Source organism: Nerophis lumbriciformis, linkage group LG25, assembly GCF_033978685.3.
Source record: "Nerophis lumbriciformis linkage group LG25, RoL_Nlum_v2.1, whole genome shotgun sequence".
Taxonomy (NCBI): domain Eukaryota; kingdom Metazoa; phylum Chordata; class Actinopteri; order Syngnathiformes; family Syngnathidae; genus Nerophis; species Nerophis lumbriciformis.
Genome location: NC_084572.2, coordinates 22,481,803 through 22,506,849, shown reverse-complemented (window position 1 = coordinate 22,506,849; position 25,047 = coordinate 22,481,803). Strand labels below are relative to the sequence as shown.

General features: G+C 39.4%; 1 protein-coding gene across 1 annotated transcript in view; it reads right to left on the bottom strand.

The window, feature by feature from the left end:
- The window catches only part of LOC133621686 (alpha-1,6-mannosylglycoprotein 6-beta-N-acetylglucosaminyltransferase B-like), a 334,072-nt gene that overhangs the window by 308,223 nt on the left and 802 nt on the right, over window positions 1-25,047 (bottom strand). The window lies entirely within an intron of this gene.

Below are 25,047 nucleotides of genomic sequence, written 5' to 3'. Positions count from 1 at the left end.
CTGGTGCAGGGGTGTGGCTGATGTTGTGACTGATGGCAGCGCGCGCGCGTGATGGCTGTCGGGGCTGACGAACTGTGTATATGTATGTATATGTGTGTGTATGTATGTATGTTTATATATGTGTATGTGTACATATGTGTATGTATATGTATATATGTGTATGTGTGGGTATGTATACGTGTATGTGTGTATGTGTATGTATATATGTATGTATGTATGTATGTATATTTCTGGGGGTACGCTCTGGGCCTGCCTGTCAGACGGGGGTCGACGCCTCAGGCTACTGCATCCGAACTGCGTGTCTGGAGCTCCTGGGTCCCGCTGTCCATCCCTTCCGGGTGCCCGTCTTGGTTGGGGCCTGTTGGGCCTAGTCCCTGCGTCTATTGTGGTAGCTTGGTGCTGCAAGGTATTCCGAGGTGCTGCGAGTCGGCCAGTTGCTGGGGTAGTGACCTTGTTTGTCAGCATGTCTGTGATCTTCTTTTAATTCTTTTTTTTTTAAATTAATTAATTAATTAATTTATTTATTTTTTAATATATTTTATTAATATTATTTTTTAATTTTCCCCTCCCTCAGGGGGGGGGGCTCGGCGGGGCGGTTGCTGGTTGTTCCATCTCCATCGTTGGGGTCCCTGCGGGTGGGGTGGGTGGTTCCCGTGGCCCTGTGCCTGGGTGGTCCTGCGGCGGCCGGTTTGGGTGGGGTGGCCGGGGGCTGGCCTCGCCGCGCTCTCCGGGGGTGGGGGGTGGGCTCGTGGGGGCCCGGTTGCCGGTGGGGCGGGGGCGGTCTTCCCGTCCGGTTGCGGGGAGTCTCTGGGTCCCTCGGGCGGGGCGTCTCACCTTTCTGCCCGTGTGGGGTGTGGTCTCTCGCTGGCTTGGGGTCTGGCTGTCCCCTGCTTTTCTCGTGCCCTGTCCTCTGCCGGGTGCGTCTGTCTGCGGCCTGCTGCTGGCCCTTGTGGGCGGTACGGTGGGTCGGGCTCTGGGGTTCCTGTCGCTGGCCGGCATGGCTGCGTGGGGGCGGTGGTCCCTGGTTCCCTGGGCACCACGCCTCCTGTTTGTGGGTTGGGCTCTCGGGGGTGATGGGGCCGTGCTCTGGCTCCCACGCACTCTGGGAGTCGAATGTATTGTACATGCAAATTCACATATGCTCACATACGTACATAGGTACCTACGCTCCCACATACATACACAAATACAGTACATATTTACCTACCTAATGTTCGTACATCCACACGCACATTCAATATACAAACATACACATACACATACTGTACATATACATTCACTGTACAAACACATATACACATTCTGTACATATACATTCATTGTACAAACACATATACACATTCTGTACATATACAAGTACATATGCATACTTACACTCATGCACATAATCACGTTTCATCAAACATATATTAACGTTGTTGCCCTAGGGTAAACTGGGTGTAACACATGGCACACTGACAAAGCTTAACCTATTGTGACTATAACAATCTACAAGGTTAATGTAGGTTGCTTCTCTTTCTCCCCCTCCATTTTTCTGCATTCTTTTGTATCTCAAGTTATCATTACGTATATGTATTGTTGCATTTAAACAACTGTATTGTTGATAATAAAGGTAAATTATTGGTATTGTTCATTATCAATAGCGCTATTTCTATTGGTATTTGTATTGATCCATTTGTAGTGTAATAATGCTCATTGTTATTTCTGTATTATTTTTTATTTTTCGCTAACTGCTTATTTGCTATTACTTTTACCATCATATTTGTACATGTCATATTTGCTGATGTTGCTCTATTGTTGTTGTTGTTGTTGTTGTTTGCTGTTGTTGTTTTTGTCTCTCTGTCTAATCCCCCTCTTGTCCCCACAATTTCCCCCTCTGTCTTCTTTTTTTTTCTCTTTCTATCCCCTCCTGCTCCGGCCCGGCTGCACTAAATGATAATATAAATACATTTAATAAAGTCAAATACAAATAAGGCAACAAGAGAAGTATCCTACACTTCTCTTTTGTAAAGTAAATCTGAACAGCCGACATGGGCATCTACATCAACTATATGATTTGCCTGAGAAGCTGGACAGGACATAAAAAAATAAAAATAAAAAATAAAAATATATATATTGCGATATTTTAAGGCCATATTGCGATACACAATATATATCTCGATATTTTGCCTTAGCCTTGAATGAACACCCAATGCATATAATCACATCAGTATGATGATTCTATGTGTTTTGATTGATTGATTGAGACTTTTTTTAGTAGGTTGCACAGTGAAGTACATATTCTGTACAATTGACCACTAAATGGTAACACCACAATAAGTTTTTCAACTTGTCCACTTAAATTGATTCATGATACAGATATATACTATCATATATATACTATCATCATAATACAGTCATCACACAAGATAATCACATTGAATTATTTACATTATTTATAATCCAGGGTGTGGAGGGGGGCGCCGGATGTAAGTGTCAAAAAGACAACTAAAAGAGTTTGATATGAGAATAAATCTAAAGTTAAAATATAGGGTAGAAATGCACCCATTTGCAGGAAATGTAGTCTTGATTTTCAAAATTTTCTTTCAAGGCTTGCATGTCTACATTAAAACATTCTTCTTCATACTGCATTAATATATGCTACTTTTAAACTTTCATGCAGAGAGGGAAATCACAACTAAAAAAAAAAAAAAATCACAATTTTTTTCATACGGTGTTGACGTGGAAATGTTTGCCTCGGCGATGGTGTGGACGTGTGGCACCGAATGGAGATAAGCGTCTCGACAGACCTTACAATATTTGAACAATGATGACGAAAACTGTTTTCTCTGTCGTGTCCGTGTGTCGAAAATTGTTATGCGCTTATTTTTTTATTTGATTTTGTGCGTGGCATAGATTTGCCGTGCGCAGAGGACGCTTAAAGCAGGCGCGCACCTTAGCGGCTGCGCTAGCATCACAGCTAACGCTAGCTATGCTGCTACCTCGCTCTCTGCTGGGAGAGGGCGTATACGTATGTGACGTATGACGTGACAGTATGTGACGTGTGTAAGAAGGTGCGCTCGCTGTCTGTAAGAGGGAGACACAGGAAAGAGTGAGAAGAGCCTGTCGTGTAATGCCAGCAGCTAAAAGCAACTGCGTTAGAATCCACAGACCTGTGGATGTGCTGAAGGTGTGCTGGAAAATGCGGAACGGAGCTTAGGGAACAGCAGACAAGTGGAATGTATTATTTAAATCGGTGCGTTGGAAAACACGGACCAGTTTTTTTTAAAACTGGATCTGGATCGGCATTTTCCCATGCCTTGCCGATACGCATTTTTTTGCGAATATCGGCGGCCGATCCGATATTTGGATCGGATCGGCCCTAATATATACACATATATATATATATATATATATATATATATATATATATATATATACACATACACACACACACACACACACACACACACACACACACACACACACACACACACACACACACACACACACACACACACACACACACACACACACACACACACACACACACACACACACACACACACACACACAGTCGTGGTCAAACGTTTACATACACTTGTAAAGAACATAATGTCATGGCTGTCTTGAGTTTCCGATCATTTCTACAACTCTTATGTTTTTGTGATAGAGTGATTGGAGCACATACTTGTTTTTAACAAAAAACATTCATGAAGTTTTGTTCTTTTATGAAGTTATTATGAGTCTACTGAAAATGTGACCAAATCTGCTGGGTCAAAAGTATACATACAGCAACGTACATTATCAACGTTGGTGATGTAGAAAAGTTACAATCAAATCAAATTAGCTCCATGGCATGGCCTCTTAACTTCATGTGAGTGATTATGATTGACAACATTTGACACACAGAATACATATATATATATATATATATATATATATATATATATATATATATATATATATACATACATATATATACACATATATATACACATATATATATATACATACTGTATATATATATATACACATACATGTATGTATACATGTATACATGTATGTATGCATGTATGCATGCATGCATGCATACATTCTGAGGTCTCAGGGTTGTCAAGTAAGTCAATTATTGAATCGTTGACGTTCTAACTGTGATGCATTAGAGAATCGATCATTTTCCCTACTCTTGTTGCTTCTGTGTTGTGCAAAATACCTGTTAATAAATGACATTGTTGTCAAAAAGAGCTACATTCCTCTTTTACTTTCTTCTAAACTCTAAATGATGAAATTGCTATACGGTATGTACCGTAATGAATTTTCAAATGTCTCTCTCCGATTATCTTCTGTTTCCAATTAACGCCTCATCCTCTTAGCTGTATCGGTCAATGTATACGGCAGCTATAATTACAGCATTCACGGTAAGCCAAAGGATAGAGTGGAAGTTATACAGTTAAAAGTGGACAATGGCCACAAGATTAACATACTGAGTTTTAGCATGTGCATGTTCTGATGGTCTTATTAGGTCATCAATTTGCTGCAGCTGCAAACAGATTGAATCAGTTTGTGGGCATCCTATCAAGAGAGGAAGGCTTTGCGAGGCGAGGACAGACAACACAGGGAAACCATCAAAAGTGCCATTAGTGTCAACAACATCTGAGCAGCTGGCATGAGTTCTTTCTTCTCCATTTATGCCTCTGCATCTTCCATCTGTTCTACACATCTTGGGAATGGACCAGAATAACTCGTCACTGTCAAGAACAGCAATTATGATTGAGGGACTATTTATCATTAGGATGTGATGTACATATTACGTCTACAGGGATTATGTGTTTACTGGAAGATAGTTCCATCTGGTCAGTACAAAAAAAACCTATGAGTGTTTCTTTCCATTACAGTTTTTAATTACTGTATCGCCAATTTTAACTGTCAAATACAAAGGCTTCACTTTTAGGTGAAAATTCAAGTTTCTGGGAGCATTTCTGGAAGATTTAGCAACTGTGTTTGCGTGCGGGGAAACGTAAATGGGCCACATGAGCTCGACACTGGGGTCAATAGAAAGCGTAAAGAGGCAGAAAATCTATTTAGTTCATGTGGGCGCTGCTCTGAAGGTGTCCTCGGGCGATAGTCATCCCGTCTTATGATTATTATTTAGCGGTTTTGCAAAGTGCCGTTAGGTGGGTGATGTGGGAGGATTAGGCCTTCCTCCTCCTGCCAGACAAGCCTTTAATTAACAGGCTTAAGTAAACGCAGCGCTACCGTTAATTGGATCAGGAGAGGTGATCTGCTATCGCCTAATTGGCTTCCTCAAACAGACACACTTATCTGATTTCTCCTCTTAGTAGATTTGGAAATGAGAGAAGTTAAGCCAGCTATGGAGGAGTGATGGAGGAGGTGTTAGTGATGTGTGTTCTCCAAGAAAGTTTTACTGGCATTGGTACCGGCCTTCTGGCAGATATTGGTTCAGAATTACAGACCACTAAAGTTGGTTATCTGTGGGTCGCCATGGCAACGACAAGGGGAATGCATTCTCTGTATCCTCCTAAGAACCAGCATTCTACGCAGTGTACATTGTTATTTTATTGTCTTTTGTCTGAATCTCACATTTCTCAAAAAAAGAACCCTATTTGGCAAAACACAAATGTCCCCCGCAGAGGATGCATGTTATTGGAAAATGATCTTCACAACAATTAGAATCAAAATCAGCTTTATTGGCCAGGTATGTTTGACACACAAGAAATTTGACTTGGTAGACTGTGCTCTCTTTGTTCAATGTAAAACTAAGTTCTTGGGAATAATAATTGATCATAAATTATGTTGGAAACAGCAGATTGAATATATAAAGGGAAACATATCCAAATCCATTGCTATTCTTTATAATGTAAGACATGTTGAATAAGAAATGTCTGCATATGTTATATTATTCCTTTATTTTTCCATATCTAACATTGTGTTGAAGTTTGGGGAAATGTTTATCAAAAAAACATATACCCAATAATTAAACTTCAAAAAAGGGTAATTAGAATAATACACAAAACGTGCTACTATGAACCTACCAATCCATTATTTATCATTTCTAATGTGTTAAAATTTTCAGATATTGTGTTTTTAAAAACAATTGAAATTGTGTTTCGAGTAAAGAACAGCAGCCTTCCAGCTTGTGTTCTTAGGTTATTTAAATTAAGAAGAGAAAACTATAATTAATGGGGGATATTGATTTTTGAAATATGTAAAGTAAGAACGAATATAAAATACAAATGTATTTCCGTTTTAGGAGTTAAATGGTGGAACAAGCTCAGTGATGAGTTGAAGACATGTAGCATATAACCCCAATTCTTCAGAGTTTGCACTGGCTCCCTGTTCATTTTAGAATAGATTTTAAAACCTTGCTAATTGCTTTTAAAGCTTTACATGGACTGGCACCTCATTATATCTCGGACCTCATCCATACTTACACTCCTGTGCACGCTCTGAGGTCCGAGAGCCAGCTCCAGCTCGTGGTGCCCAAGATGAGACTTAAAACCAGTGGAGACAGGGCCTTCTCTGTGGTCGGCCCTAAGCTCTGGAACACTCTGCCCCTCCATGTTCGAACTGCTCCCACAGTGGAGTGTTTTAAGTCTTGTCTTAAGACCCACTTTTATTCTTTGGCTTTTAACACTACGTGAGTTGTGTGGTTCTCTGTGTTTTTAACATTTTGATTTCTATTTATTCTTTTAATTGGTTTTACCCTTTAAAATCGTTTTTAATCATATTTATTTTTATATTGGTTTTATATGTACCGTATATTTCGGAGTATAAGTCGCACCGGAGTATAAGTCGCACCTGCAGAAAATGCATAATAAAGAAGGAACAAAACATATATAAGTCGCACTGGAGCCCGGCCAAAATATGAAAAAAAACTGACTTATAGTCCGAAAAATACGGTATTTATTTTTTGTTTTTATTCAGTCATTGGTGGAGCTAAAGATAATATTTGAATATTGTTTTTAATATTGTTGTGCAGCACTTTCGAAACATTTCTGTTGTTTAAATGTGCTATACAAATAAAGTGGATTGGATTGGATTCTTTGTTAAGGTTTAAGAAAGCCTTGAAAGGTGAAATAATGGAAAATTATATCATATAGTAACAATTACTTTCATCCCATTGATTTTTTTTTAACATGGATGTTCCAGCCAATCTAATTTTCAGTGAAGGTATAGGATAGGCAAATATAAGCCTTGGCTTCAGCCTATTCCTTTTTTGGTCATTCTTTTTCTTTTTGTGTGTGTATGTAAATGATTGTTAATATGTATAATCTGTGCTGTTAATGACACAAAATGGTTGATTATATGACCGAAATAAACTCATTTCATTTCAAATGTAAACAATAAATATTAGCGATTAACCAAAAGTATAAACAAGTATTTGAGGAACTGATATGTGCAAGGCTAATAAGATGAAGTGAACATGAGTTCTTAGTACATTCACAGTGACATAAGTTCCGAAGTTTTTTTCACAGCAACAGGTATTTATGCTGCCGATTTTGATCATTAGTGAGTGAGATCGGCCGATACCAATACCGATCAGTCGTATCAACTGTTAATTGTTCTATTTATTTTTAGTGAGTGCTATTGACAGTTTAACAATATCAGCACCATATTAAAACCAGTTTATCATTCTCTGTTATTACATACAATTGTTTGATCAAAACAAAGTCAAAAGTACACAACAACTATCGTATTTTTCGGACTATAAGTCGCAGTTTTTTTCATAGTTTGGCCAGGCTCCAGTGAGACTTATATACATTTTTTCCTTCTTTATTATGCATTTTCGGCAGGTGCGACTTATACTCCGGTGCGACTTATACTCCGAAAAATACGGTAAACTAAATTAAAAACTAACATTACACATTGAAATATTTGTTTGCCCTCACAGTCTTGTGTCCAGAGAATTATTCTCTGAATTTGTAAACATTTACAAAAACAACAAAAATTGTATTCAAGAAAATTCTAATATAGATCTAATCACTTTAACATACAATTTACCTAGTGCTAAAATAAACACATTCTAGCTAAATGAATAGTTGATAAGATGATTCTTGAATAAATTGTTAATACAATTTAAGTACAAATTAATATAACTTTGATTGATTGATTGAAACTTTTATTAGTAGATTGCACAGGTCAGTACATATTCCATACAATTGACCACTAATTTTTCAACTTGTTTAAGTCGGGCTCCACGTTAATCAATTCATGGTAACTTCACCACTTTAGTTATAATTTTTGCACTTAAAAAACAAACTGAATTGTTTTGTTTGTTTGATATTGTCATTACTGCTACAAGTGGTAGAAAAGTCTATTTACAATTAAGTACCGCCACAGCACATATGGACCACAGCTGAGAAACATATTTTTTGACGGCCCTCTACGGGGCGTTTGCCGCCCAACAATGGTTAAGAAACACGGTTTTAAATCACCAATATAATGACATCATAATCAAGTTGTGCATTAATGTTTTACAAGAAAAAGTCAAATGACTTTAGTCAAGCAGCAGACTGTAAGCAATGCATTTAGCCAATAAAAAAAAAAAAAAACAGGCTGCAGCTGCATCGCTCGACTGTCTTTACTGCAAAAGTAGTTAAAATGTGTACAAACACCCCCTTCTTGTTTCGTCATATGCGCACAAACAATGCTCAGCCACATGTTGATAATGGAACTAGCCATGCAGCAAGTGCACCGTCAGGGGTTGTTTCATGACACGCTTTGTGGTCACTGAACAATATGGTTGTGACCCCGCTTTAATTGCTCTGGGGGGGGGACACTAGGGTGGCTGGCAGGGACGAACGCATAACCAGGACCGAATGATCCCTAAACTGGGAATGCTGAAAAAGTTATAAACACAGACAAATCCTCAAACAAACTAAATGAGAAAAATGCTGGTCAAGTTCACGGAACAAAACAAAAATCAATTTTTGGTTTGTTTACATTTTCCTTTTAGCACGTCTGTAATTTTGCCATAATAGTTAAAATAGTATACCATGCTATAAAATTATGGCAAGGGATGGGTAACATTCACAGTTGAAACAATATGGTACCAATTGCGTGGAAATCAATACTGGTACTCAACACCACCTGTTCCGGTACTTTTGTGTGCATTCAAATGTGTTAATGTTTATCATTTAAAAAATGTTTTAAATTATTTAACATTCATTGTTGTCGAGTCAATTGTAAGTACTGTACTGTGTTTTATAGTAGACTTTGCATGCAGTTCCAATACATCAGATGGCAGTAGTGTATAGACTATGATGTGCTGCCTCAGCCAGGAAGAAGTCTTTGCCATTAAGTTGAATATGCCAGCATTTTCTTTTGTTGAGTCCTACAAAGTGTTTAAAATGTTTGTTGTCCATTTATTACATACCAGTTGTATGTAACGCGCACCTTAGTTGTAGTTTTCCTTTCCACATTTTGGAGGTTTTGAAATTGCCATGTAAAATTGCTAATGGTAACCGGGCTATGGAAAATACAATGTCAATTAGAGGTTTGAAAAGTGGAGCCTGACTGTACTTTTTAGCACATCCTTGTTTTGTTGGCAAGTAAAATTGAGTCAACTTTGGAGTGCTAGACTGCATGTTTCCCGCCAAAGTGTTTAGAGTTTGTGCCGGGGCTGCAACCGGACATGACATCAGGTGCAACAAAAAGTATTCAAAATGGCACCGTTTGATTTTACGTGAATGGGTACCCCGTAGAACCGACAAACTATAGTCTGTTCCTATAAGAGTATTGAATTCGCTAGCCATTCCTAATTATATCACAACCAATTTAGGTGGCCAATGTTAGGATTAGATTTTTCTTTATCCATTCATTAATGTGGGGGAAAAAAAACACACAGGGACAAATGCTCAAAAGGAGATTAGAACCCTTGATCTACTGACTCTGAGGCCAACATGCTAGACATTAGGCCTCCGTGTGTCAACTATTTATCTTTTTAAACATGGTCTCAGACCATCAGACCATGTTTTAAAAAATAAATAATTGACACACGGTGGCCTAATGTCTAGCATGTTGGCCTCAGAGTCAGTAGATCCATGTGTGTGTATTTTTCCCACATTAATGGATGGATAAATAAACTCGCACCTCGTCAAAACACTTTTCTTGGCATATATATCTTTGAAGAAGGTTCGTCCACGTCTGGTCTGTCTTGCCTGGCAAACCTCCATTTTCTATCGAGAACTTGCAGCATTTTTCCCACGCAGTTGTTTTTGGCATGTGTGTGTGTTTGGCATTTGCAGTATTTTCCCGTTGCATTTGTTTCAGGGTGTTTGCATGTTTAAGGCAGTGTTGGGTAGTAGCGGCGTTACTAGTTTAACTACATATCTCAGTAGCGTGGTCGTAAAATTGCTGTTTTTGTCCAAAACCAGTGAAGTTGGCACGTTATGTAAATCGTAAATAAAAACAGAACACAATGATTTGCAAATCCTTTTCAACCTATATACACAATTGAATACATTGCAAAGACAAGATACTTAACTTTCGAACTGGTAAACGTTGTTATTTCTTGCAAATATTAGCTCATTTGGAATTTGATGCCTGCAAAATGTTTCAAAAAAAGCTGGCACTAGTGGCAAAAAGACTGAGAAAGTTGAGGAATGCTCATCAAACACTTATTTGGAACATTCCACAGGTGAACAGGCTAATTGGGAACAGGTGGGTGCCATGATTGGGCATAAAAGCAGCTTCCATGAAATGCTCAGTCATTCACAAACAAGGATGGGCGAGAGTCACCATTTTGTGAACAAATGCGTGAGCAAATTGTTGAACAGTTTAAGAACAACATTTCTCAACGAGCTATTGCAAGGAATTTAGGGATTTCAGCATCAACGGTCAGTAATATTATCAAAAGGTTCAGAGAATCCGGAGAAATCACTGCACGTAAGCGGCAATGCTCGTGACCTTAGATCCCTCAGGCGGTACTGCATCAAAAAGCGACATCAGTGTGTAAAAGATATCACCACATGGGCTCAGGAACACTTCAGAAAACCACTGTCAGTAACTACAGTTTGTCGCTACATCTGTAAGTGCAGGTTAAAACTCTACTATACGAAGCGAAAGCCATTTATTAACAACACCCAGAAACGCTTCGCTGGGCCCGAGCTCATCTAAGATGGACTGATGCAAAGTGGAAAAGTGTTCTGTGGTCTGACGAGTCCACATTTCAAATTGTTTTTGGAAACTGTGGACGTTGTGTCCTCCGAACCAAAGAGGAAAAGAACCATCCGGACTGTTATAGGCGGAACGTTCAAAAGCCAGCATCTGTGATATTTCGGGGGTGTATTAGTGCCCAAGGCATGGGTAACTTACACATCTGTGAAGACGCCATTAATGCTGAAAGGTACATACAGGTTTTCGAGCAACATATGTTGCCATCCAAGCATCGTTTTCATGGACCCCCTGCTTATTTCAGCAAGACAATGCCAAGCCATATTCTGCAGGTGTTACAACATCGTGGCTTCGTAGTAAAAGAGTGCGGGTACTAGACTGGCCTGCCTGTAGTCCAGACCTGTCCCCCATTGAAAATGCGTGGCGCATTATGAAGCCTAAAATACCACAACGGAGACCCCCGGACTGTTGAACAACTTAAGCTGTACATCAAGCAAGAATGGGAAAGATTTCCACCAGAAAAGCTTAAAAAATTGATCTCCTCAGTTCCCAAATGTTTACTGAGTGTTGTTAAAAGGAATGGACATGTAACACAGTGGTAAAAATGCCCGTGCCAACTTTTTTTGCAATGTGTTGCTGCCATTAAATTCTAAGTTAATGATTATTTGCAAAAAAAAAATGTTGTTCAGTTCGAACATTAAATATCTTGTCTTTGCAGTCTATTCAATTGAATATAAGTTGAAAAGGATTTGCAAATCATTGTATTCCGTTTTTATTTACGATTCACACAACATGCCAACTTCACTGGTTTTGGGTTTTGTATATCAAAAAGAGTGTCGGTGCTGAAGCTACAGTAGTTTCTGCTTCTTGCAGGAGCTCTGTGCTCTTGTGTTTTCCTCCTTGTGTTCTTGATGTTTCCCTCTTGTGTTTTGTGTGTTTTTGCCTTTTGGATCTGGCCCCTTCGGGACTACGCAACAAGGGGTGGCACTTTCGAGACCTCTGCGCTGCTTTTTTTGTGAACTTTTGGATCTGCCTTGGGGAGCCATGGCCATGTCTGCACCGGAGACCAGCTGCTGGTTCTCTGCCACACGGGAGTCTGCGTGGAGAGACCGGAGGAGAAGCGGAGGAATAGAGGCTGCGGAGAAAACGTTGAGCGTCGGGAGGGACGAGCATCACCGAGCCCTGGCTGAACGAGCATGTATGTATGTGTGCACTTCGGACTCTCTGGACAGATTCTCAATCATCCGCGCGGACTGGAGATTGACCGGACAGTGTGCGAGAGCTAGTAGGTAGCATAGGACGGAGTAGGCTCTCTTGGTTGCTTTGTTAGGTTTGTTCCTGTTTCTGGCGGTGCTACATTGCTTGGCGCATCACAGGGGCCACCGCGGTACATGTGTAGCCGGTTCGAGTCTGCGTTGTGTATTGCTGGTGTTGCTTGGAAGACAAGGGGACTCGGTGGTTGCCTTTAGCCGAAACAGGTGGCGTATTTATTGCTGTATGAAATACACAGGAAATAATGCGGCAGCATTAACACACGACTCTGCAGCACACCAGTCTCCTCACGGCATGTCTCAACAGCAAGTGATCATAAACATTCACAAATGTCACAAAACCTATACATCACAATTACAAATACACTGAAAATTAATATACCACCGTCAAATATTATATACAATAGCAAAATAAACAATGAATTAAAACAGTGCAGAAGAATAGAATAAAGTTTTGGGAGCAACAGAAACATACCTGTATGAAATACACAGGAAATAATGCGGCAGCATTAACACACGACTCTGCAGCACACCAGTCTAAAATGGAGGGAAAACTTCAATGAAGTGCCGCAGCCACTGTGTGTGAGTGAGAAGTGCTACCGAACAGTACACTGGCAAAACGTTTGCTAAAACACTCAAACTCTGAGCAAAACAAGTGTACATGACCATGTCAGCAACATTAGCAGCACAAAAGTAACTTATAACCTCGTTTCACAGTTATATTCTCTTTAAAACACGAGAGCAGACAAAAACACTCACCTCCTCACGGCATGTCTCAACAGCAAGTGAGGACGACAACGTCACTACCGGAAGAAGGTAGGACTTCAAAATAAAATGACAAATGCTCCCAAAACGAACTATTTGCTGAAAAAATTACAAAATAAAAGTGCCAATGAAAACAATAGAGCCATTAAATAAAACGTGAGGGAATTTTGGTGGAATGCATAACATATATATTATATACCTGCTACACATGTGAGTGTTGAAATAGTGCTTTTTTTTTTGTTTTTTGCTTGTCTATGCATGGTACAATCATACTATGTATTTCCTTTTTTTTGTTTTGTTTTTCGTGGTGTTTTACTTTTGCTGCTGTATGCAGAAATAGCGCCTCCGAAGTGGTGGCTGGTTGCATCAGCTCTGTGCTCTTTTAAAGGGGAACATTATCACCAGACCTATGTAAGCGTCAATATATACCTTGATGTTGCAGAAAAAAGACCATATATTTTTTTAACCGATTTCCGAACTCTAAATGGGTGAATTTTGGCGAATTAAACGCCTTTCTATTATTCGCTCTCTGAGGGAAGCAATCCGCCATTTTCTCAAACACCGAGTCAAATCAGCTCTGTTATTTTCCGTTTTTTCGACTGTTTTCCGTACCTTGGAGACATCATGCCTCGTCGGTGTGTTGTCGGAGGGTGTAACAACACGAACAGGGACGGATTCAAGTTGCATCAGTGGCCCAAAGATGCGAAAGTGGCAAGAAATTGGACGTTTGTTCCGCACACTTTACCGACGAAATCTATGCTATGACAGAGATGGCAAGAATGTGTGGATATCCTGCGACACTCAAAGCAGATGCATTTCCAACGATAAAGTCAAAGAAATTTGCCGCCAGACCCCCATTGAATCTGCCGGAGTGTGTGAGCAATTCAGGGACAAAGGACCTCGGTAGCACGGCAAGCAATGGCGGCAGTTTGTTCCCGCGGACAAGCGAGCTAAACCCCCTGGATGTCTTGGCTCACATCAACTCAAACTGGACAGATCAGCTTTCAGGAAAAGAGCGCGGATGAGGGTATGTCTACAGAATATATTAATTGATGAAAATTGGGCTGTCTGCACTCTCAAAGTGCATGTTGTTACCAAATGTACTTCATATGCTGTAAACCTAGTTCATAGTTGTTAGTTTCCTTTAATGCCAAACAAACACATACCAATCGTTGGTTAGAAGGCGATCGCCGAATTCGTCCTCGCTTTTTCCCGTGTCGCTGGCTGTCGTGTCGTTTGTCGGTTTCGCTTGCATACGGTTCAAACCGATATGGCTCAATAGCTTCAGTTTCTTCTTCAATTTCGTTTTCGCTGCCTGCCTCCACACTACAACCATTCGTTTCAATACATGCGTAATCTGTTGAATCGCTTAAGCCGCTGAAATCCGAGTCTGAATCCGAGTTAATGTCGCTATAGCTTGCTGTTCTTTCCGCCATTTTTGTTTGTATTGGCATCACTATGTGACGTCACAGGAAAATGGACGGGTGTATATAACGATGGTTAAAAGCAGGCACTTTGAAGCTTTTTTTAGGGATATTGCGTGATGGATAAAATTTTGAAAAAAACTTCGAAAAATAAAATAAGCCACTGGGAACTGATTTTTAATGGTTTTAACCCTTCTGAAATTGTGATAATGTTCCCCTTTAATAATTCCCTCTTGTTGTCATACTAAGATGGCGCCGCGGATGTCCGCCACGATACTGTGCTCTCTCGTAGTTGCTGCGTCTTTCTTTTTTCTTGCATTCAACAACCAAGTCAAAATTGCTTGTGTGTAAACACAATTGGTGAATACATCTGATTCATGTATTAACCCGAGTGTGTTTGTGTGCATATGTATGTGTGATTGATGATAGGGGAAGGTGGGTCAGCGGGGCATTGTCTCTAAAATGCACTTTGGAGTGCATTCATTTTATGTATGAAAAAATGGCCTTATACATAAAGTTGCATTTAATTTGATTAAATAAAAATAATAGTTTTGAATAAGTTATTGGTATCGGTCTTCAGAAGCAGAAAGTTATTGGTATCGGATTTTTTAAAAAATATTGTGCATTTAGTCTTCCAGTGTTGCCAACTTGGCGACTTTGTCGCTAAATCTGGCGACTTACCAAATCCTCTTGGCGACCTAACAGCTACGATCGACAAATCAAGCCCTTTTTCCCGGTGTTAGTGGAGACTTTTCTCGTGTCGTGGAGACTCGGAAGTAAAAACATGCTGCAGTTACTGTCTTCAATGAGCAGTGGCCGGTGCAGCCATGAGCCCCTCCCCCATTCCAAAGCACTCACAGGCGCTTAGTCTTACTACAGCTGGTGCTGCTGCATGAGCAGAGCGTAGCCCCTTACCGCTCAAAAGTCCAGAGTGCAAATGAAATGCGTATGACGTGCAGCAGAGCTGCTGCTGTTTTGGTTTTGGTTTCAAGAGCAAGATGTAAATGCAAATATTTTTTCACTGACACGCAACGTGACAGGGGGCATCGGGGCTGAGGCCCAAACCTCAACACCCTCCGCCCGGAAAAAACAATTTGAAAGAAAAATCATGATTTTACTCAACATAACAGCAACAATGCAAAAATATCATCCATTTTAAAAATAATTTTGTTCTTGAATAAACCTTTGCGACAGGCGCATGCACGTTTGTGCGGGTGTAACAGAGGCCTGTCAACTTCAAGAACAGTGAAGTAACTTCAAATGTGCGCTACATTCGCTAACCGTGTTACAAAAAAGATCAGTTAGAATAATACATAATGTTGGATATAGAGAACATACAAACCCTTTATTTATTGAGTCAAAAATATTAAAGTTCGGTGATTTGGTAAAATTGCAAACAGCTAAAATGATGTACAAAGCAAACTATAAGCTGCTACCAAAGAATGTACAACCATTCTTCTCAACTAAAGAGGAGAAATATAACCTTAGAGGAAAAAATAATTTAAAACATTTATATGCACGTACAACACTTAGAACTTTTAGCATATCAGTATGTGGAATTAAATTATGGAATGGATTAAGTAAAGAAGTTAAACATTGTACTCATATGATCCAGTTCAAGAGGTTGTTCAAAATAATAGTGCTTACAAAGTACAAAGAAGAAAAATTATGAGAAATATTTCCAACCTTATTGGAAATAGGATATTCTTCATCTCAGTATGTTAATAATGACTCAATTAATTAATTAAATATTACAAAACTGTTGTGTATACTAATTCATAGATGTTATTTTATTATATAAAAAGGTCAGTAAATGATTCTATATATTTGTAAACGCTCTGAAGTGGGAAAGGGGTAGGATTAAATAAGCTTTGCTTCTTCCTACTCCTTTTCGGGCATGATGTAAAATGAAATGATATGAAATTGTGTGATGCATTATGCTGTAAGTGTGTTCATGTTTGAAATAAACTAAAGAAAGAAAAAGAAAAAAGAAAAAAAAGTGCTGTCAACCCCACAGATTACCAGTGCCCTTAGCTCAGTCGTCAGCAAGCTGGTCTCTCACGCCGGCAACTTAGGTTTGCACCCAGGAAAAAACAAGGCAGCCAAGAGGGGGAGTACACAATCGCTGCATGAAGAGCTTGCCATGAAAACCAATCACTGCATTTTGCCATCAAAATCGGGGGGCTCTGATTTGGTGGTGGCCACTGGGCTTCAGCCCAGGTAAACTTGTGCATTGAGGCAGCCCTGGCAATGTACCAATCGCATGTTAATAAGCCAGTCAATAGATAATAATATTGTCACAACCCATTAGTCTTTTTATCAATTTTGATTCTCTAATATTTTTATTGATTTACACATAAAGAGGAATTGAAGACATATGTTTTTCTCGTTTTTATGCATTCTAACTCGTAAATAAATGCGAGCCAAAGTCTGCTTACAATGGAGCCTATGGGAGACGCTTTATTCTAACAATAAAGTGCCTAAAGAAACACCTCCAAGGTTTTATTTGCACGCTGTAAGTATATATGTAATGTAGTAACAGGCACATGATTTATAACAACATGTATTATTTACCTATTTTGCTCATTTAAAACATATAGCGGCACATTTATTTCAAAACTGCATCACAATGTTTGCTTTTTTTTCTTCGACAAGGTCACTGATTTCTACTCACTGCAGACTTCATGAGAGCCAACAACCACAATAAAACTACTTACTGTACAATTTCTGCTCTCACTGGAATGTCGACTGATGGGATGTTGATATATTCCCATTGAGATAGAGACTCACTAACGACACTCATAACATGCGACGAAAAAGGGCAGTGGAGCCAAGCGTCTTTTCGTGTCTTTCTAAATTGGATGACAAAAATGACCAACTTGTTGGATTATTTCCTCATCATTCTCCTACGAAGGTATGATCTAGAACATCACTTTTGGGCCGCAAGCAACCCCGAGAGTACCGCTGTTTTTCCGCTGTGGTCCATAGGGGCCGCAGCGGTACTCAGTTGTAATACACGTTCCCACCACTTGTGGAAGTAATGAGAATATCAAACAAACAGAAGAAGTCTGGCACTTAAGTCATAGAGAAGTTTCTTAAGCGCAAAAATTATGACTAATATGATAATGCTGTTTTTTCATTTGCACTTAAATTTTATTGACAGTTTATCTAAGAAACACCTTTTATTATTATTATTATTTTATTTACTTAAAATGCATATATTTTAGCATTGGGTAATTGTATATACATGTATTTTTCATCAGTTGTTGAGTCCATTCTTTGCCGTATATTTGATTAATTTTTTTTTTTTTTTTAATCAGTCTGACCTAAGCCTTGATAATAATCTTTGTGATTAACACATGCTTTCATATAATTTGACAAGGTTTATCCTGTTAAACTGTAAGTCAGTTTGATATAATTGTTGAATATAATTTAAAAAAAATCAAGAGTAAGATGACTAATTCAGTGTTAATATTTAAGTGGGCCCGGGCCCCAAGGTAAAACAAAAAGGTTAAGAACCCCTGATCTAGGATTGACTTTCACAAGCTTTGAGCCAAGGAAGCAGTTCACTTGCTGATGATGTCAATATAGCCACACAACATGGTTAGCTCTTATAATAACAATATCACTAATATTTGGTTAACATTCAAGTCATGAAATGTAAATAGAGTATTGTTCGGGCTTTTTGGAAGGTTATTAATTGGGTTTTATGGCCGGAATTTGCTCCATTGTAAGCAGACTTTTATTCACATTTATTTACGAGTTAGAATGCATAAAATAAAAAATACATCCCTCATCTTGTCTTACATAACCATTGTAAAAACGTAGGCAATTAAAAAAAAAAAAAAGTGCAGTTCCTCTTTAAAGAAAACAAGCTAAGAATCAACAAAACTTAGCATTTTTTAACTCACTTTTTTCCCTCCCACAATGTTAAACCCCTCTCCTACAGCATCCATCCATCCATTTTCTACCGCTTGTCCCGTTCGGGGTCGCTGGAGCCTATCTCAGCTGCATTCGGGCGGAAGGCGGCGTACACCCTGGACAAGTTGCCAGCTCATTGCAGGGCCAACATAGACAGACAGCATCCATTGCAATCAATTATGCAAATGAGGCAATGACGTCGCCCAGCGACTTTTCAGACAGCCAATAACCACTCAAAATCATTTATTGTTATTACCCTGCAAAGACTGTGATGGTTAGATACAAGACGGACATTGATGTTACCTGCACCTTATGTAACATGCATCCAGAGACTATTTACCACCTGTTTTGGACTTGTGAAAGCACTCGATCACTATGGCAGGGCATCTGTCGTTTCATCCTGGACAATATTCATGACAAATTTGTGCTTTGTTTTAAAGATGTGCTATTTAGAGAGACACGTTACGAGAAAACAATTTAATAGGAATTTTACCTTTGCAAACTCATATATACTATTGGCTAAGTTTTATAATTCATAAATGTAAGTTTCTCAATACCCGACCTGTTTTTTGTGCCTTTAAAAAAATAATTAGAACTTTACTTTAAAACGCTTTCTACCTCTAACAACCAAAAAAGCTGTGAAAACTATAATGCTGTGCTCCAAATTTGGATTATTTACAGAACTTGTGTAAGCCTATGGCTTTACACATTGTTACATATACACTATATTGCCAAAAGTATTTGGCCACCTGCCTTGACTCACTAATGAACTTGAAGTGCCATCCCATTCCTAACCCATAAGGTTCAATATGATGTCGGTCCACCTTTTGTAGCTATTACAGTTTCAACTCTTCTGGGAAGGCTGTCCACAAGGTTGTGTGTTTATAGGAATTTATTACCACTTTTCCAAAAGCGCATTGGTGAGGTCACACACTGATGTTGGTCGAGAAGGCCTGGCTCTCAATCTCCTTTCTAATTCATCTCAAATATGTTCTATCGGGTTCAGGTCAGGACTCTGCAGGCCAGTCAAGTTCATCCACACCAGACTGTCATCCATGTCTTTATGGACCTTGCTTAGTGCACAGTCATGTTGGAAGAGGAAGAGGCACGCTCCAAACTGTTCCCACAAGGTTGGGAGCATGGAATTGTCCAGAGTGTTTTGGTAGCCTGGAGCATTCAAAGTTCCTTTCACTGGAACTAAGGGGCCAAGCCAAGTGATTAGGACACCTGATTCTGATCATTTGGATGGGTGGCCAAATACTTTTGGCAATATAGTGTATATATTTTGCATTCTACTTTAGTTGGGTTTACAACCCCCTGGCGCTGTATTGTACTGTTTATGTACTTGTTTTGATTATTATTGTTTATTTGCTTGTTTGTAAATGTTGAACATTATAAATAAAGGTTTATATATATAAAACTTTTTTTTTTTTTTTTTTTTTTTTTTTAAATAGCTACTTTCCTTAATTAAGAGTTGGCAACACTGTAGTCTTGATTTATACATTAATGGGGACGTTTCAAAATTGGGAAATCCGTTGAACTAATCTGATTTGTTTGTATCACAGTTTTATCGGTCATATAGCAATAACTTCAAATTAAGTTTGTTAGTTCAAGTACAAATAATTTTGATGTAGTGGACTTGTAACATAGCTTACTACATTTCCGTGTTCGTACAAAAATATGTGCTATGGGTTTGGGAGCAAAAAGCCAGTAAATCATTCTCTTCTTCTTACCCATCCATCCATCCATTTTCTACCGCTTATTCCCTTTGGGGTCGCGGGGGGCGCTGCCAAGCTCTCAAAATTTTACTTCTCTCAAAATGCTGTTAGCTGGATTGAATCGTATCTGCATGATCAAACACAATCTGGTTCAGTTAACAACTGCAGACCTGACTCTCTTCGGCTAACCTCCGGAGTCCCTCAAGGGTCAATATTAGGCCCCCTTTTATTTAGCCTCTATATTAATGATTTGCCCACTGTTTGTCCTGAAGCTGAATGCTTAATGTATGCAGACGACACGGTTTTCTTCGTTCATGGTCACATCAAAGACATTGTTGCCGCTAAACTCACTAAAACAATGTCCTATGTTACAACTTGGTTGTAGCTAAATGTTTCTAAAACTGTAGGCATTTACGTTACTAAAACAAAAAAAGTATCATCTGACCCCGACGTACATATTAATGGAGAAAGAATACAAATTGTCAGCCAATATAAATATCTTGGGTTAATAATAGATTCAGCGCTTTCCTTTAAAGCCCATATTGGCAAATTGTGTAAAATAATCAAGTTTAATCTCGCAAATGTTCGTGCAATTCGAAATGAAACGTCAACTGCAGCCGCAAAATTGTATTTGCATTCGATGATTTTCAGCCACTTCAATATTGCCTTACCAGCTGGTCAGAGTTAAAAAAAACAACTATCGGAAATCTTGTACAAACAAGCAATTAAGGTTATGGATAAAAAAAACAACCTGGGCACTATCATCACTGTGCCATTCTAAAAAAATACAGTATTTTAAACTGGGACAGCCTTCACACATTTGCAGACTTAAAAGTGACCTATAAAGTACTGCATGAATTGGCTCCAGATCCTCTGGCAGAGTTCATCAGCCAAAGAAACATCTGTGAGCGTGTCACTCGAGGCCCCGTCATGAGGTGACTGTTATATTCCTTTTTGATTGATTGATTGAGACATTTATTAGTAGATTGCACAGTACAGTACATATTCCGTACAATTGACCACTAAATGGTAACACCCGAATAAGTTTTTCAACTTGTTTAAATCGGCGTCCACGTTAATCAATTCATGGTATAAATATATACTATCAGCATAATACAGTCATCACACAAGTTAATCATCAGAGTATATACATTGAATTATTTACATTATTTACAATCCGGGGGAAGGGATGTGGAGGGGGTTGGAACGGGGGGGGTTAGATTTGGTTGATATCAGCACTTCAGTCATCAACAATTATATCATCTGAGAAATGGACATTGAAACAGTGTAAGTCTGACTTGGTAGGATATGTACAGCGAGCAGTGAACATAGTGAGCTCAGAAAGCATAAGAACAAGTTAATGCATTTGATTATTTACATTTCATGAATTACAATCCGGGGAGGTGGGATGTGGTGGGGGGAGGGTGTTAGTTTAGGGTTGTAGTTGCCTGGAGGTGTTCTTTTAGTGCGGTTTTGAAGGAGGGTAGAGATGCACTTTCTTGTACACCTGTTGGGAGTGCATTCCATATTGATGTGGCATTGAAGGAGAATGAGTTAAGACCTTTGTTAGATCGGAATCTGGGTTTAACGTGGTTTGTGGAGCTCCCCCTGGTGTTGTGGTTATGGCGGTCATTTACGTTATGGAAGTAGTTTGACATGTACTTCGGTATCAAGGGAGGTGTAGCAAATTTTATAGACTAGGCTCAGTGCAAGTTGTTTTACTCTGTCCTCCACCCTGAGCCAGCCCACTGTGGAGACGTGGGTAGGAGTGAGGTGTGATCTGGGGTGGAGGTCTAGAAGTAACCTGACTAGCTTGTTCTGGGATGTTCGGAGTCTAGATTTGAGGGTTTTGGAGGTGCTAGGGTACCAGGAGGTGCATGCGTAATCGAAAAAGGGTTGAATGAGAGTTCCCGCTAGAATCTTCATGGTGCTTTTGTTGACCAGAGAGGAGATTCTGTAGAGAAATCTTGTTCATTGGTTGACCTTTTTGATTACCTTGGTTGCCATTTTATCACAGGAAAGATTAGCCTCTAGAATGGAAGTGCTCCTTTGTAGTTGACTGGCGGTGTTCTTTTAGTGCGGTTTTGAAGGAGGGTAGAGATGCACTTTCTTTTACACCTGTTGGGAGTGCATTCCATATTGATGTGGCATAGAAGGAGAATGAGTTAAGATCTTTTTTAGATCGGAATCTGGGTTTAACGTGGTTTGTGGAGCTCCCCCTAGTGTTGTGGTTATGGCGGTCATTTACGTTATGGAAGTAGTTTGACATGTACTTCGGTATCAGGGAGGTGTAGCAAATCTTATAGACTAGGCTCAGTGCAAGTTGTTTTACTCTGTCCTCCACCCTGAGCCAGCCCACTGTGGAGACGTGGGTAGGAGTGAGGTGTGATCTGGGGTGGAGGTCTAGAAGTAACCTGACTAGCTTGTTCTGGGATGTTTGAAGTCTAGATTTGAGGGTTTTGGAGGTGCATCCGTAATCGAAAAAGGGTTGAATGAGAGTTCCCGCTAGAATCTTCATGGTGCTTTTGTTGACCAGAGAAAATATTCTGTAGAGAAATCTTGTTCATTGGTTGACCTTTTTGATTACCTTGGTTGCCATTTTATCACAGGAAAGATTAGCCTCTAGAATGGAAGTGCTCCTAAGTAACCTGACTAGCTTGTTCTGGGATGTTTGGAGTCTAGATTTGAGGGTTTTGGAGGTGCATGTGTAATCGAAATAGCGTTGAATGAGAGTTCCCGCTAGAATCTTCATGGTGCTTTTGTTGACCAGAGGAGATTCTGTAGAGAAATATTGTTCATTGGTTGACCTTTTTGATTACCTTGGTTGCCATTTTATCACAGGAAAGATTAGCCTCTAGCAGAGGTGTGGACTCGAGTCACATGACTTGGACTCGAGTCAGACTCGAGTCATGAATTTGATGGCTTTAGACTCGACTTGACAAAATGTAAAAAGACTTGCAACTCGACTTAGAATTTAACATCAATGACTTGTGACTTCACTTGGACTTGAGCCTTTTGAATTGACATGACTTGACATGACTTGCTACTTTCCCCAAAACCCAAAGATGAAAAAGTTATTCGGGAGCGCTCCGTATTTTTCATTGTGTACTTGTCTATCAGCGTTGCGTGTGTCAGCTGGTGTGCTCTCAGTACAACAGCAAATCAAATTAGATCTTCTTTGTTTTCATCACACAGCATTCATCCAATCAAATTGCAGGACAACCAACGAAGAAGACATGTCCAAACCACATGCCAGTGAACAAAAAATGATACCTAAAATAATTTCGTTTGGGTATAAAAAATACGAGGTGGTCAACACAAAACGGTTTGCAGTATGCAACACATGCGGTTCGAAAATTACTGATGGAGAGGCAACAACTTCCAACTTCGTCCGGCATTTGAAGTTGCACAAAGAACGGTAAGTTTTGAATGTAAGATAACGTTTATTGGCTAAGTAACGTGACTTTTATTTGCTGTGTAGTTAAATCAGTGAGGCTGTAAACTCACTGCTAACGTTATAACGTTATTGCAAACACGGGAATCTGTTGCAGTTCACTACCATATTCATACTTTTTGTTCAGTGATTTTTTTTAAGCAGGGTTACGTTAGTCAATATATCACACGTAACGTTAGACGGCGGTCAGCAGCACCGCGTATTTTAGCCACCTAAAAAAAAGACAAAAATAGTAAAATAAAGGTCAGTTAAAATGTATACTATATTATGAATATGTGTACCGTTTTAGCTAGCTTTCTGACATACTGTTGGTTGTTTACCTCAGTGGTCCCCAACCACCGGGCCGCGGCCCGGTACTGGTCCGTGGATCGATTGGTATCGGGCCGCACAAGAAATATTTATTTTTATTTTTTTTATTAAATCAACATAAAAAACACAAGATACCAACCCAAAAAACCTCTCTCCCCCCTTTTGTTCTGGGCATTGAACATGAAGACTCTTCCTTCACTGTTCCAAGTGGCCATGAGAGTCTTGGCAGTGCCTGCCTCCAGTGCTCCAGTGGAGCGAGTTTTCAGCCATGGTGGCATCATACTACGCCCCCATTGTGCACAAATGACTGACAGACTCTTGGCTAATTTGGTCTTTTGCAAATGCAATGCAGCATAGGGCCCTGACATATAAAAAGTACTTTTTTGTTATGTTCACGTATATGTCATGTTTTTTCAATGTTAACACTTTTGTACAAATAAGTACATTTGCACTTTATTTTTCAATGTGTTTGTTCTGTAAAGGAATGAGTTAATGTTTAAAATGACTGGTTAATAGTGCTATTATAAAGTGCAATGTCAGCACAATTTTCTTTCCTGCAATTTAAAATGCACTTGTTTTAATAAATAAATACAGCGTTTGAAAAGCATACACAATCTGTGTTAATATATTAGTCTGTGGTTAAAATGACTTGAAAGGACTCGAAACTCAAAATGCAGGACTTAGGACTTGACTTGAGACTTTCCAGTCTTGACTTTGGACTTGACTCGGGGCTTGCCTGTCTTGACTCGGGACTTGACTCGGACTTGAGGGCAAAGACTTGAGACTTACTTGTGACTTGCAAAACAATGACTTGGTCCCACCTCTGGCCTCTAGAATGGAAGTGCTCCACTGCGCAGGAGCACTTCCAGTAAGTCGGCCTGGTCAGTAAGGAGCGCAAATGTGTGGAACTCAGTCACAACTTACAAGGCCTTCACAAAAAAATTGAAAATGTGGTTTATCAACGCCGACAGCTGCCAGCACTATAAGATGAGCCTGTTTTGATGCTAAGATAAATGTTATGTTGTGATGTTGTATTTGATTTTGTTATCATATCGTATATGTATTGT